At 42.4% G+C, this 16,834-nt stretch overlaps 1 protein-coding gene across 2 annotated transcripts in view; it reads right to left on the bottom strand.

Moving 5' to 3' along the window:
* LOC139822855 (cell adhesion molecule 2-like) overlaps nucleotides 1–3,993 on the bottom strand; it is an 83,441-nt gene extending 79,448 nt beyond the window's left edge. For both annotated transcript variants that reach the window (XM_071795000.1, XM_071795001.1), the window contains exon 1: nucleotides 3,329–3,993. The gene's annotated coding sequence lies outside the window, so the exon portion shown is untranslated. The remainder of the gene's footprint in view (nucleotides 1–3,328) is intronic.
* Between the last annotated feature and the right edge of the window lie 12,841 nt (nucleotides 3,994–16,834).

Raw genomic sequence — 16,834 nt, 5'->3', positions numbered from 1 at the left:
GAGCGGAGGAGAATGGGAGGAGAAGAAAAGAGACGAAACTGCCGCGCAACTGCTCCTACGGACAGTAGATGCGGATTTTAAATGCAACTTGTTGCGAGTTTGCGTTGCAAGTCCCGGGCGTCGTCCGGCATCGAGACGTCGCATCAGCCGCGCGCGCGACAGAGCAACGCTCTTAGGAGGAAGTTGCCGATACGATGTATACATCGCTTCGCCGATCGATCGTCGCGCAGGCAGAGGAGATAGATAGGTACAGAGATGACGCATGGATTGCACAACGGTCGCTGCTAATGAGCGTGGAGATCGAACGGGATGGTGCTGTTTATCAAGCGGGGCTGACCTGATGCCTAACTTCGAAATAGTGATTTGTGTTTATAATTGGGATGTATCTTGCGAGGATTCCGTTTACCCACGAGTATCGCCCGCTGATCCGAGCCACATGTGCAACGTGCATCGGAAATCATACCTCGGAAAGCTTTTCTTTGCTACCTCGGCATAACATTCGGGTATTCAATTCGAAGTTACTTTACAGAAGTGAATATTACATATTTGATTTTACGGTTCAGCATCATCGGGCAGCCGGAAATTAGCAGTAATACAATTTCCGTGCCACGTGTGCATTTGATACCGAAAGCTAAAACTGACTAGATTTGACCTACTGCATATTGTTTTTTTCGAATTTATGAATTGTGTAGATATGGCGATTTCCGACTATATATGTACATTCATTTTTCTTCATGGTCTATATTCTACATCATCGAAGGTACCGAGTTGTAGAAGCGAGCTGGAACGCCGAAACGAAAAGTTCGACAAGCCTAAACACGATTACGAAGTTTTATGCGGCGCACAATATCGATAGAGAGCCGCGAGCGAAGCGAGAAATATTGTTTCATGTCGTGGTTCGCGCGTAGGTAGTACGATACCTTCACACGCGATTTATCTCGAGGCTGCAACGGCCACGCCACGCCACGCCACATTCGTAAATGATTCCAAGTTTGAAAGTTCGATAGGTCTGCTGGAACTCACAATTGTAGGGTCGCCATGGTTTATTTATTCGGCAAGTATCCTCGCATTCCTCTTGTTCCCGTTTTTTCCCCTCCGTACTCACGTGCGCAGGCGGCCGGGCCGCGCGAAACACAATCCCATGCACGACGCTCGACGGACGGCCCGATCGTGTGTGGCCTATGAGAATCGATTTGTCAGCGAATATTCCCCTTCGGATACGTCCGAATAAGGGGCGATGTGCCTACCCATTCCTGACTTATTCACACACCACCGTACTTTTTATTGTATCTATGTCGACTCTGCCTTCACGAGGAAATTCTTCCGACGGCAGTATTACGATATGAATAAACGAAGAGGATTTTATCACCCAAGACGAACCTTTTTGCCATCATGCGATGAAAGTTAAGAACTTAGTCCTAGGGGGAAATATTTGATCGATACTGTAAATATTCTCCTCTGGACAAGATTGGGTTAGCCTCTCTTGACTGAATGTTAACTTTAAATATTGTATCAAATTAACATTGTATCATTCCTCCCTTGCTTAGGAAAGCGCAGGTTTATTTCCTTCCGTTCAAAAAAATTCCTCTTCTACACGTGAGATTTTTTAACGTAACGCAATTTTATGTCCCTTTCTATTAACAACCTGTTGAAAGATCGCTTAACATGTCCAATACTAAGATTTCATTTTGTCAATCAGATTAACGTGGTACTTATCCGAATCTGTTAAATTCTAACACCGTGAATTTTTCGTACCAATCTTGTCGATCGCTAATTTCACGTGCGATTTCCAGTCGCCAATACGTGGGAATATTTGCCGCTATCACCGTCGCCAATTCAATTGTCATTTCGATCTCATCGCTATCCATAACTACCATCTGCCGCGACACGGTCCACGTTTTCGAGTACGAAATTCTAGCCCCGCCGTGCATTGCTCTTATTTCTTCTTTTTTCCCCTGAAAGCTCTCGCTTTCCACCGCTCTCGTTTCATCGATATGCATTGGCGTATATGCTCGATAAAATTGCTCGATTTCTCATACAAAATCGAAGCCAATGTGACGCGCGCCCTCCATTTCCGCTTTCGCCCTTTTCGCCATAATCGACCGATCATCTATTCTACCGATACCGATTCACACAATCAGCAACGGACGCGATGTCCTTTGCTCTTTATTATCTTATCGTTCTGCCTGAGTATATACACGATAACTCGACTTCGCAATCCATCCCTCGTGTCTTATAAGTTCTATAGATCTCAATTTAAGTGCGGTTTCCCACAATTTTGTCGGAAACGCAAGGGGACGAGCTTTCGCTTCGATAATCATATCTCGATTCAGCGCAGCGTTCGCATTTATCGAACGGATATTTCCTCGTTTGTATCCTTACTTAATAAATTTCAATGCTTTTGCGCGAACGAGCAATCTCGGTTAGATGTGTGTATGTATAAGCGTGTGTGTGCTCCTCATGTACTCGTACATGAAATATTCCTCCAATATGTTATCAGTTTTGCTTTGAATACTACCCGTAAAAAGACCATGCAAGAATTTAATAGTTACAGAAAGAAAATTGGTGGAAGTTTATTACGTTTTATTATGATCATTAAATACGTTTCCTTAATCATAAATGCAAATCTTAAAAGCGATAGATCCCTGATCGTCGATAATCAGTCGAATAATTGAGCCTGTGCGGGGAATGGACTTTATATCGATCAAGTAAAGTAAGCTGCACGGATCACTCAATTCCGAATTTCTATAATTTTAGATAAAGAAAAATTCGCATTGCACGTATGTTGGTATGATAAACATGGCAGTTTAGGCCTTCAATTGACTGAAAATTTGCGAAATCGCATTTATTTCGAATCGAATGCATTAATTGTGAGCTAATTCAAGCAGCATAATTTACATGATTCCATATAATTCTGTGTGTGTGTGTGTATATATATATATATATATATAATAGCAGAGAATGTGGATATATGAACTCGTATACCATTCGCGATCGAGATTCCGATCGGTTGAAATTTTGCAAAACCGCATTTATTTTGAATTGCACGTATTAATTCGCATTGTGGACCAATTCAGGGATATCGGTACCACCGCTATACGATTGCTATCATTCTCTGGAATACAAAGAGATTTTCGACAACGATTGTGTATATTATGCGACAATATACGATACACTTGTTAACTCGTGCTATTGGCGATCGTGCCTCCGACCGATATCGAAATTTTAGCGTGACCGTGGTTTATTTTGAAACGCGCGGGTACGTTAACTCGCGTTGCTGGGCGATTTGAGGCCGCATTGGTTGCGCTGCCGCGGTATTTCAGCCTACCTTCGCGGCCCTATCCGGGTTAAGAGCGGCTCGCCGCAATTCCGGGGACAGCATCGAAATTCTTCCGGCCGGCTGGTTTCATCGCGCGATCGAGCAATCGAAAACGCGAAAACGCGGTTTATATAAACCGGGCAGGACGGCCGGCGAAATTAAAATTAGAGACAGCGACGCTTTTGGCCGCCCGCAACTTTTGTTTTCCCAAACAGTTTTTCCATTCGCGTGCACGCGTTTGCCTATGGGCGCGATTGGAATAGATAAAATCAACGCCTGCATTCGACGCGGCACGACTGCAATTCGCCCGTGCGGCACCGTCCTCGAAGAGAAGACATCGTTTCTTGCACGCGCGTGTGCGCGTAAGTCAATCCGAAAATATGTGTAAACACCAGCTTGGATTAATCCCCATATTTCCTCGCTGATCGCAAATTGCACTGGCGCGATCGCCGAAAAACAAAGATCCGAAGATTAACTTTCCGAATTCCAAGATCAACTGCACATTTTTCAATTCGCTCCACGTTTTTGCGCGTATATCAGCCAGAATTTGCGCAGGTGAGAGGTGAAAAATGTCTCTCTTTCCTCCGCGCGCAACAAACAACTTTGTAAGTCGCGCCGCGACACGCGCGGTACCGTCGACCGGGTGAAAGTTCGCGTCGCGGATGGCCGATGCCGACTACGAAAGCTCGAGACCGCGCGTCGTTTTACCTCCGTGCGGCGGTTTGTAGCACCTGAGCGCTTGCGCGCCTCGTTCCCGGCAGGTGCAACTGCATGCGCCGAGCCGCGTAGTCGGCGACGATCGTCGACGAGCGCCGAGGCGCCCAACGCTGAATAGCGATTTATGCACGATCATTACCCCCGTTTCCACTTATTATGTTATTATTATTAGCATTATTATTATTTTGAGACGTCGCTGAACAGCTCGTTCTCTGATCGTGAAATTGGCTTTTATGGTGAGACATGCCTTTGCAGTCATTTCCCGAAGATGTAATTTTTGTGAATTATACACTAATTTCTTGTCAACGTTGTTACAAAAATACTTGTAATTTTATGTCTGAGTTGTTAATTATTATTATAGGTATATAAATGATAGCTAAATATATTTATTTAACGTAACAATTGGTATATTAAGATAAAAGAATTATTTGTTTATTCTGACTTACAGCAGATACGTTTTTTATCGTCGAATGCAATTAGGACACGTAAATTTAATAACGCTTCAAACTGAAGATTAAATAAAAAGATATTAAAATAGCACGATCAAAAGATCAAAAGAACACAGACTCTAAAAGAAAAATATAAAGAGAGTTTATGTTTGCGATTACTATTGATATTACACGTTTAAATTGAGAAGTATAAATTCCATCCTGAATTCCGGATTGGCGTCTGTGCTTTGTGCATATTTCAGGAAATACCACTCCAGATACGGTACCGCTTAAAAAAATCTGTTGTAAAATTCAGATCAGCGCGCGCGTATACATTATTTCGTTCGTTTCCAGATCTAGACTTTATGTTTAATTGCGGTTTGAGAGTTTCACAACGTGCATACATGCCACAGAAGAATTATAGAATGTCTGAAAGAGAATTACGAGCACGTATATTGTACATAATCGGATGCTGGATGAATGAAGATACGAATAAACTATCTCGAATTGATAATTCATGAAAGGTTGAGGGTCGCGGCTGTAGAGAGACATCGGGGATCATCATCGGCGTCTATTTACGCCGTGTCGTGTCGTGATGATACTTGTTTCTCGGTGATTATGGGGTATCTGAAAATGGGGGCACTTGAGTGCGTACATTGTCAGAACGGTGGGGAGAACGTTACTTCGGTATAATCGTGATTATCGATGAATCGGCGGAACAATAATTCTTCTCGACCGCTTTTCGAGATATATTTCCCGCGGGTAATTTACGTCACTTTTCGGGCGGCAATTTTCGGGTCGCCAAACCATCTCTTCGCAACGATCGCGTTCGCGTACTCTTAAACTCGTCGTACTCTCGTTCCCGTTAGATCGATACTCGCTCGGCGAATCACGAGCGAGAAGACCAGCTCGTGCTATATCAAAGTTTACGAAGACGAAGGCGGCTGCCTTCGCAGAACGCGCGTCCACGACGCGGATAATTCTATTGTTGCTTTGGCGAACGTGCAACTTGTACGTGACCCAGAAGTCACGTAAATTCAGTTTCGCGTCGGGGCTCTCGCGCGCGGCATTATTCGTGTTCGACTAATTGTCCGAACAATCGCGATCGACCGGGCACTCGCGGCGCACGTTCAATTGCACACCAATTCACTGATTTGTTTGCGCCAGCTATTTAAATGCGTTGATGACTGGCCGTTTAATAAACAGTGTGATCGCACGAAGTGATAATTATGCTCCTTCTTTCTCTTTCTCTCTCCTGCTTCCTCTCTTTTTTATTTAATAGATATTTATTCAATTAACAATCAATAATAGGAAAAACTGGAGTAAATAATAAAAAAATGCAAATTATCATTTATAATGATAATAACCCGTGAACTATTCGACTAGAATATTATATAATCGTGAAGCTTGCATCAACTGACCCGTTCACTTGCCAGCCGCAACAGAAGGCGGTTAGTTTCCATACAGATCCGGTCCTGAGCGAGGAAGGAACCGCAAGAGGTTGAAACTAATTTTACCCTGTCTCTCTCTCCTCGCGGCCGGTATCCGTTGGAGAGCACGTTCGCTCCACTTTGCCGGTGCGAAAGAACGATGCCCAGCGACGGCGGCCGCGACGGGCAGCGAGAAAATATACGCGGTAGAAACTGCGTAATGCACCGCGCAGGTGCATATCCGAGGCAGCCCGCATATTTGCGTACAGGCGGGATGATAATCTCTTTTCATTTGCATCCGCAGGCGTGTGCGATCGACCGTCGTCTCTCCCGGAATTCGCCGATCTTCTTTCCGGTCGACTTCGCCTTGGGGCCGCAAACCGAAATTGATATAACAGGGCGCGTTCCGCGCGTTTACGGTAACGGGTACGGGTACGGTAACGGGTAACCGTTAAGCGTTCACGCCCGCGATACGCTTCATCTCGGGGCCGGAGAACGGGCGCGCATACTCGAGATGAAACGAAATTCCGTGGGAGGCGGGATCAAAGAGCAAGGTGCCTTCGCATCGTTTCGTCTCCTCTGTTACTCGATATTGCGCCGCGGGGCGTTTCGACGAAATCAAGACGCTGCGCGCTGGGTTAATGCTAAAGCAAAACGGATGTATAATCCTTTCTTTGTAAATCCCTACATTGCTCATCTGCACGTTTTTCATTATGAAAACTGCGTGCATAATTTGGCTATTCCGTTACATTATTATCTCTAAAGTTCTCTAATGATTAATTAGGTTAGATAAACTCCTGAAAGAGAGAGAGAGAGAGAGAGAGAGAGAGAGAGAGAGAGAAATGTATTCTTTATTATAATTTTAATAAATGCAACGGCAATGAATTACTCGCTTAGAAAAATATAATTTATGATGTAATACCGTGGACGAAAGACCGCTGGTTATATATCTACGTTTTACCTTAATCTTATTTTTATCGTTAACATCATCCACAGAGCATTCGATTTTGAGAGAGATAAATAAGACAACAAATTACTCGTTGCAAGATAAACGCTATCTCTTTCGTAAGAAACGATCGCATTTTATAGGAATCCGTTTCTGCTTACTAAGCTCTCCTTTGTAATACTTATTTCATCGCACAGGCGCGCTCGGTCGTTCCTCTTTAGTCGGCAGTTCGGTATAATCGGGAGCGTTTTACTTTGACAGCTCATAGAAACCAAATCAAATAATTTATAAATTACGCTGCGGTCGCACGGTTATTAACATAGAAATAAATGCGTAATCGGTTTACGTGACACCCAAGACCAGAGGAGAACCAATTAAATCTTTGATCTCAGAACCGGCACTCACAATTGAATGTCGTTGCGTCTGTTTCTTAAGAAAATCGATGCGACGACAAAAGTAACTACTCTGCAATTGTACAAAATTTTCCGCTAATTTGTAAACTTATGAGAAACAGTCTGCGACTCCGCAGAAACGAATTGGAAAATAAAGATGAAAATGTTGTTGGTATTATTATCATTATTATCACGACGACTTTGCTATTGGAAATATCTATAGAAAAATATAACACTACATTTCATTTTATTATAATATACCACAAAATAACTAACGCCAAAAGCGAAATTTAACCATAAAACTGTTTCGCATTCTGACGAGAAAACAAATAACGAACAAAAAATAAGCGCGGAAAATGTATAAAAATTCTGCATCTCAAAATAATGCTGTCAATCTAAAAAATATATATCCAATGCCATTCAGTGTATTACAAGAAAGAATGTATAATATTATATCGATTTTATTCTTTGGTCTATGTTTTCAAATAATTAACGGTAATTAGCCATCGTATTGCGCAAAGTTTCGCCCGTTATAAAAGAGCGCAAGTGAAAAAACGCGCATTCGATGAGAATGACTACTCAGTCAGCGAGTAGTAGTAATAGCCCGCAGTAGACAGACAACTTTCAGAGATTTCCCCATATATGATACGCCGGCTCGTCGGCCGCCTACATACTGACCCGTACTACTTAACCCGGGAATAAACAGAAACAAGCGTTCTGGACGAAGATGATATGACCATCTATTTTTTTCTCATTTTATTACCCTCCCCCTCTTTCCCTCCCCCTCTCCCCACGGATTATATTGCATTTCGTCGCTCCATCGCCTCCTAAGCAACCGGTCTCGGATTCAAGCGACGGCAGTCAGCTACCGGGATGGCAAACGAGAGACGGTAGAAGCGAAGCGGCAGGACGGCACGGCGGAACGAGACAGCTGGAGACATCGTAGATCCTACGATGTCTTTCCCGGAGTTAATATTTATCGAGCTGTCTGTAATTTTCTCGAGACTCCTTGAACTACCGCGAGTCGCCGACGCAACGCGACGCGACGCGATACGACCCGACCCGACCCGACCCGACTCGACCCGGCGACAACGAAGGAAAAATAATTAAAATGGTCGGAACGCCGGAGTTAGTGTGCATTTGGTGATTGGTATGTATTGCACCGCAAATCGGTGCGCAGATGCTCCTTTCTCGGCATTGGCTCGGCAATGTCAATGTACTACCATAGGATGATCTAGGATTCTGTTTTCCATTTCGCAATAATACAGTCCAGTTCCGTAAAAAATATATTTACCATTTTATTAATTAGTTCGATATGACGGGCAAAGGACAAGCGTGATTTAATTCGCCTGTATTGTGCGCATATAATACGGGGGAGAAACGTCGAAATGTAACGAGATGCTGCATTGTCCATTTCGCAAACATAGTTTTATTTAAACTTGCTAGCGATAATAAACAGAAGAGCATCTTCTTTTTTTTTATTTGCGATACCAGGCGCATTTTTGCACGAAATCACACACACGCTGGGTTATGATTTCTAGGTCGCCGACTGCAAAACGTATGTCGTTGCTGGGAGAATAACGCGCTTTGCTGATATAGAACATATCTCCATATGATGCACGGGCAAACCACATATTTCTTTACGTGGCAGCTCGATCTACCAGTTTTATGTTTTCTTCCGTAAAAACAGCTCGCTCCCTTTCGCGCGAGAGAAAGTTCGAGAAACGAGCTGTCGTCGGTAACCAGACTGGTATCCACTTTTTATTGCGATATATCTTTAAAGAGAAAAAAAAAACTATACGTATAAAAAGAAACGTATGAGGTATCTCCATGCTTTTCAATCCTCTTGAAATATCTAGTGATTGATTAATGTGCTTATAAAATGCAGGTAGAAACTGATTTTTTTAAGTCTCGAAATGTTACAAAACATTTTTGGTTACTTATACAATAATTCACGAAATCATTAAAAATATAAAATTCGAGCTTTTCGCGCGGATTGCTGGTTTGTACATACTTGTTAATTTATCCTTGCCAAGCAATACGAATCAACGTAAAAAAATAATCAAAATTTTTCTATACATTTTGTGAATTCGAGAAAAATTGAAGAGGAGAAATTGATCAGTTGCTGTTAATGTTTCTTGCTCGTGTAAGGCAGATAGAAGCGGAGATATAATTAGACGTAATACCGCGCGTGATTTACGATATTACGCGTGTGATATCACATGGTATCGAACATCCCTAGCACCGGTTAATTGGTCCAACAGTGAACGCGTCGCACAGAGTTAATTTATAGAGGCGCCGATTGCTCGGCGAAGCTCGTCAACAAGTGGCCGATATCGTAGGCCGTCGTCCAAGATAATTGCAAGATACGATCTGCGTACACGTTGCGCGTCTATACAAAATTGCACGCGCTTATGTGAACCAGAAATACTTATATATAATATATTTCTATTTATTCTATCGTTACTCTCAGCATACTGAAACTTGATGATTGTGCATTTCAGATGGAAACGCTAATTCTTATACGAGATTACAGTTGTGTCGAATATGCGTAAACAGCGATGTATTATAAAATTACAAAATAAAAAAAAATAGAATTAATAAGTGACGTTTAATTATTTTCAAGCACAGGAAAGTAAGTTATCAATGTTATCATTGACTGAAAAAATAAATAAAAAGTCTTTCAAGTTCTTTTGAAGGAAGATGTAAGATCTTCACTGGGAATACTAAATGTTTCTAGATTTTATAAATTGTTTATATTACGGGTATTACATCCCTTAAGAAGATTAAAGCGATGAATTTTTAAGACGGTAATATTGTGTTTGCATTGCAATCAGCGTACTATAACATTATAAAGGTTTTCAGTAATAATCCTATAATCCTTGCTGAGATACTTTACACTTTCAAGCGGAGATTGGGACAGCAGTAAACGGAGAATAATTCGCAAGGCGAATATTTGCTCTAATTCATATTTATATAGCATCATCCACCGCGGCTTTTTGCCACAAGCAGCGAGAACAGCGCGGAAAATAAGCGAGAAATGCAAAGACGACGGCGTCGCGGTCCTTCGGGAGGACCAAAAATGCACTTTTTATCGAGCTGGCGCATCTCGCATGCACTACGAGGAGGACGACTCCGTGCATACATATTTCCCAGCACGTTTCCGCCCGGGTATCCCAATGTACACGCACGTACTTTCTTCCTGAGCCTGGCTATCCGGTAAACCGTGCAAGGTCGATCAAGACTGCATATTCATGAAAGTTAGGAAAGGCGATCTGTTTTTTGTTTTTATCTTTTTTGAAAGAAATGTTTCAAAGCGCTTGGGTGGATGAGGGTAATACGTATCCGCCTCGCGGATCCGATGGCCACATAAAATTTTCCGAGCGATACTTTCGAAACGGGCATCGTCTCAGGTTTCGTTGCGTGATCCTAACATTTCGCATACGAATAAAATGTTTTCCGAGCACATATGTTTTCGGCACGCTTAAATTACGCATGAAACGCTGGTTTCTTGGTGGCGGAGTTTCTCGATTCGTTTAGAAAAAGTCATCTCTTTAGAAAGTGTTTTTACGTCCTTTAGCCTGAGTTTAAGAGGTGTATCCCACTCGACGAAATCCTCTCCATTTCCGGAATGACGAGCGAAGAGTCGTCTCTACAAGGCTCTACATGTGTTGAAATATAAATAAAGCAATCACACATAAACACATTTTCAGCTAAATCATATTTCTTTCAGTGATTATCTACTTTCTCATATATAATCTACGAGATAGAAAGATCTTTTTTTTTATGGCTGCGTTCCAGAACCACGCTCTTAACGTTCGAGCGTCGTTCTATCTTTGTTACTTACAGAAAGTTAAACAAGGACAGAGCACGGTCTTTGCGCTAACAATAAAAGTGTAGTTTTGGAACGTAGCCTATGATAGTATTTTTCCTTACTTTTAAGATTTTCAGAGAGGGGGGAGCGAGGGAGTATCCAAATTTTTGCATTTTTTAAGTTGTAGATTATTTAAACTCTCAGTAGAAATCTGGCGTAAATATGTCTCGGGAGACATTTTCGCTGATTACGTACCTCTTCCTTGGGCAACGTAGTGGAAATTATGAATTTGTGCGTCATGGAGAAAATGTTGTAATTAGGAATATTTTTGAAGTAACCGGTGGATAGAGAAAATAAAGTTTCTTCCGCTCTCCTCGTGCCCTGCATGCAACCGAGGACTACGACGCCGCTATGAAATTAAGTGCGGTCCATGGCGGCGGTACACCTTCCGGCAGTCACCGAGAAAAGAGCATGCAAGAGGAAGGGAGAACAGAGGAAGAGTAGAACCGCGACTTTGTTCCCTCGATAAGCGGATTCTCCGATTCGCCGGGCGTTTTTGCGAATTTTACTCGACCGTTCTTCCTCTCTCTTTATCCCTCTCTCTCTTTCTCTCTCTGTCATTATGGCACAGTACGCGGTGCACGAAAAGCCGGGCAATTTAGCGAACGATGTACTTAAAACCTCCGACAATGTCTTCTTGCTGCTTTACGGTCCTCCGGTGTTAGCCAATTTTTTAAACGATAAATTTCATACTTAATGACAACGTATATTATCCGTTTATCGCTTATCCTTCTTCACACGCGGGAGTTTCTAGATCGAACAGTAAATTAAGCCTGACAATTTGTGCCGGTTATATTATACACGAGATTGAGAGAGAGAGAGAGAGAGGAGAGAGAGAGAGAAGAGAGAGAGAGAGAGAGAGAGAGGAGAGAGAGAGAGAGTTTACATGGTGGAGTGGCTGATGCAACAAAAGCCAGCAAGGGAAGCGAGAGGTCGAAAGAGTATGGAGATAAGTCAGCCAGTGAGTTTCGCCAAATCCATGTACAACACAACAGAAATCCTCGTTTCCACGCTCGTCTATGATATGCTCGCGTGAGTAGACTTATGATCCAAAGGTCCGTTCACACTCGGACGAGAGTTAGTCTTTGCAAATGTGGCAAGCGTTCTCCAATGCAATGAAAATATCAAGCGAGACAGAAAATCGAGTACTTTAAAGTACAGTCTAACTCTGATAGAATTCAACTAGGCAGCGTTATACAGTTAAAATAAAAAGTCGAATAGGGAAGCGGAGTAGATTGAGATGGATAAAGAGCGCGGAAGATGCAAGACGGAGATAAAGACGGAGGAAGAACGAGTGGACAAAGAGAGGGCGCGGTCGGTCGCCTCACAAACTTTCACCGCTTTATCCATAAATTCCGGTAATCGTGCACCTAAGGTACTCCGCAAGTAGTGGAAGTGCAGTCGAAACGCAGCCGATGTATCTTACGGGCGTTCATTAACAAACTTACGCAAATTATGTGCGCGAAATTCTCGCTCGCATCGTTCGCTCGGGTTATCTTAGCACTTATCACGATATAGCTACAGGGCGGAAAAGGCGCGAGAGCCGTTGTGACGTGACCCTAATGTATCGTTGCGCAGCTCCCTTAATGGCTTATATATGGCGCGTTCCACCGACGCGAGCAACACACTTGGATACTACGAGTCTTTAATCAATTATGCAAATGATTTGCGGACGACTACTGTATATCCGTCTTCCCCTTTCCACCCCTCCGTCGTGCCGTCGCCAGGACGTGCAATCTAGACAGTTCCCTTCTCTTTGTCCCCCCCTCAGCCTTGTTCCGCGTGGAGTGTCGCTTTTCGCCAGAGATGCTTCCTGCTGTCCCTTCCTCTCTCATTTTTTTTTCTCAGCGCCTCCGACAGCGCCGACCCAGTTGGTATGGTTGTTTATTAAAACTTCCAAATTAACCGGTTTTAATCGCGTTCGTTTTACGCTTGTTGTTACCACGGTATATTATTTATTACGGCGACCAATCCCTGCAACCTCTTTCCGGTCCCTAATCCTCTCGCACAAATCGCGTCCACCTAAAACCCCACCCGCTCTTCACTCTCGCTGTGCGCTTTCATCCGCTTCTCTTTCATACCCTCGCCACTCCACATCCTCCTTTTTCTCCCGCCATGCCGTTTACACCATCCACCGAGTATCGTTCAACCCCTCGTAACGTAGTTTTGGCCTTTGCACGAGTACCCTTTTACCCTTCTGCCTGACGGCTCATCCGCGTTTCATCCCCCGCATCACTCGTCGCTTCCTATTCTCCCGTGCTTCCCTCCTCCCTCTCTATCTCTTGTCCTAACGCACATTTGTTTACCATTCCTATCCTCGCGTCTCTTCCGTTTCCTCATCCAGCGAATTACGCTTCGCACCTTCCTCGCGGAAGTTCAAATACGGGATTACGAAGGTGGGCAGCTACCAAGCGCGGACTTATGAAAAATGAAAATGGCGTGGAAATGCGAGCAGAGATGGGATCACCAACCCAGGAAAACAGACTCAATCAACGCCGAAGGAGAATCGTGGAAGAAACTGTAATAATATTTCCTCGGCATTTAGTACTTATAGTATACACGTGTGAGATAAAGTTGGCGATTTTACGATAGCAATTTATAATAATAATTGAAAAAAGCAGAGACAGAATTGAAGTAGCAATAATTCATGGAGTAACAGTTCGAGCAGTGATTTAAACAATAGCAACTTGAAAAAAGTGATATGCAAGAATTTGGAAATAAAGGGTTGCATGTGGTTTTGAGGTTCAACATATATGCGCTTGTATGCGCGACACAGTTTCGGGAACTCCAACGTTACCGTAAGCACCCGCGAGACTCGTATCCTAGGACAAACTGGATGAGAAACTGCACGAAACGCGTCTAGACTAAGATCTAACGGGGAACATGTGTTGTATAAAGTCTCTATATATGTGCATGCGCCGGGCGCCGGCATCTTTGCCTCAAGCGTGCTGGATCGCGTGCCTTTCAGGCATTTCCGCCCGCATAACACACGATGAGTCGCGTCGCGATCGCCGTGGATAAAGAATTCGGACTGGTAATAATTTGCCGAGCAGAATTGTTCACTTAATGCCGGTCCGTTATACGGGACGTCTCTCGAAACTATATCTCTTAACTTTTAACATTAACTTTTAACCACAGTTTCTTTCCACGAATTTGGAATAAATTTTTTCTTTGCCCTAGGTAGATAGGATCTTCGTAGATTTTGCCAGTTGAATGAAAACCGGGCACACTACTGTGAACAATTCCGGAATAATCGTTAGCGAACTTCGATGGCAGTTCGACGATGAATCGGGAGTCGGCTGACCAAGATCCGCTGGTAGGTACAACCCCGTCGGAACTCGGCCGGCGCGTCGGTGCGCCGGGACTTCCCATCGAATTAGAGAAAAGTGTTCTCACGGCGTCTTGCACACCCCGCCGCAAGGACAAACTTCTCCGTTAATCTCCTGGAAACCCCTACGGGGCTCGATTTATCGAGGATACTCGATACGCGGAAGCTTTCTCGTCTCTCGATTTATTCCGGTCCCCTCCGGGCCCCCGTCGCGCCCCTAGTTCCTCCCCCTGATTCTTGGCAACTTTCCGCCTATCGGGGCCACGCTTTTTCCCATTATACTTCGCTCAGGCGTTTTACAATGAGGCACTTGTATATTCGAGAGGACAACGCGACGAATCTCTTCTTGTGGAATATACCGATCGTGGAATCTTTGTTTCGAGATTTAGGACGATGTAACTTGGATGTAACCTAAGAATAAGTTATCGTGACAAAATATTTTGATACTTTTGAAATTTTAAAGAGATCTGCTTCACTTTATGCATGAATATTTTCAATATACACAGTAAAAAATTTTGTGTACCAAATGTCAATGAAAGTTCACTCTAAATTTTGTGTTAAAATAACTCATTCATCGTGTTACTTGTTGACATTTAGAAATATTATATCAACATTTTTTACAAGTTATTTTTACATTATTGTAAACATACATTGTAAAAAATGTCGATATAACATTTCTAAATGTCAACAAGTAACACGATAAATGAGTTATTTTAACACAAAATTTAGAGTGGACTTTCATTGACATTAAATTTTTTATTGTGTATATTTACTATTGAACCGTAATATGACATTAAAATATAGCTTGTTCTAGGTTTTCTGGATATTCTTCGATCTACTAATTTTTTAACAGCAAAAACCACTTTTTATTAAGTAAAATTTGATCGAACATTATTCTTTTCTATAAATTTATAACACATAATTAGCATAATACATAATTGAAGGAATAATGGGTTTCTTTCATATTCTGAAAAGATTTAAATAATGTTTTATTACAATTATGATTACTATTCGTATTTCTTATTACAATTATTATTACTCTTTATATTCTGAAAAGATTTAAATAATGTTCTACCACAATAGAGAAGTTAACGTATTAAAAAATTAAAAAACATTTTGCTCGTACATTCGGTGTAACACTCCTAAAGCCTGGCGCATGCATTTGCATTCTTTCCGCGGTTGCTGTGTGAAAGAGCTCGAGAAATCCGCAGTGGCTTAACTTGAACATATCTCACAGAATCAACGGATGGCGGTAAACGGGACACGAAACCGCCGGGTTGAAGGAATTTTCCAATTTGTTAATAGTGCAATTCTTTATCGCGCCGCCGGCTTGCACCGGTCATCTCGGGTATTAAGGGATAAAAATGGAATCGGGAGAATAGTGGTCCCGGTAGTGGCCGAGAAACGAGTGTTAACCAGCTCCGCGTAGAAAATCGCTCGAACCCGGAACTCTCCTCGTACTCCACTCATTAACGTGAATTATTCGAATAATATTTCTTTGTCCGGTGGAGAAATCAATGCGTCTGCCGGGGCGATGCATAATTCATGCCGTAGTATCAGACAGATCGAAGATTAATAGGCCTGATCGGACGCTCTCTAATCGAGCATTTACCGTTCCTTCGTCCCTGCTTCTTCTTCCTCCTATCCGTAACATTACTTCGGTTCTTCTAAAAGAAATCGATAAGCTATATGCCCATCAGGGAGCTTTTAAATGATTCAGAATATCATTCAAGCATTGTTTCTGGTATATGTTCTAGCGAAATTATTATTGCTTAATTCCAGCTGATTGATGGTTAAAAAGGAAAGGTCCCCTCAATTCATATACGCCGCTTTTACCGGCAATGCCCCGTTTGATATTCTAGTTTATTTAATATGTTTATATTGTATGATGTAGACAAAACTCGCAATGTAATGGCCCGACTTTCAGACATTGCTGCCTCGGTAACGCTCCTTTCATTCTACGTCCACAAAAAATTGATTGCAGAGCAGGAATTTAATTATTCTCTCTGGGTTTGTGCCGGCTGAGTTCGCATCAGAGGAAATATTTAACCTCTTCAGTTTAAATAAAAGTCTTGTCGTGAACTGCAAATTAACGATGAGATGGTGTTCGAACAATGCCTTGACCCTTTCGCTTTTTTTTAACTCTCTAAGGTAAAATGAATAGATACAAATAGAAACAAATAGAGAAATGGAAATCCAATAATTGTAAAATCAAAAACCGATTTCCAAGATCAGAGATATATAGCTTCGCTAAAGAAATTTCTGCATTTGAAAAAGGAAATTGGAAATTTCCTAAAGAAATTTGTTACTTCGCAAATTCTCGTTAATTCTTGACAAAAACTTATTTTATATGTTTTAAATCAAACTTCATAACTGATTAAAATGGAAATTCTATTATAT

The sequence above is a fragment of the Temnothorax longispinosus genome, chromosome 12 (genome assembly GCF_030848805.1).
Source record: "Temnothorax longispinosus isolate EJ_2023e chromosome 12, Tlon_JGU_v1, whole genome shotgun sequence".
NCBI lineage: Eukaryota > Metazoa > Arthropoda > Insecta > Hymenoptera > Formicidae > Temnothorax > Temnothorax longispinosus.
Note: the sequence above shows the minus strand (reverse complement) of the source record. Positions and strands in the feature narration are given on the sequence as shown.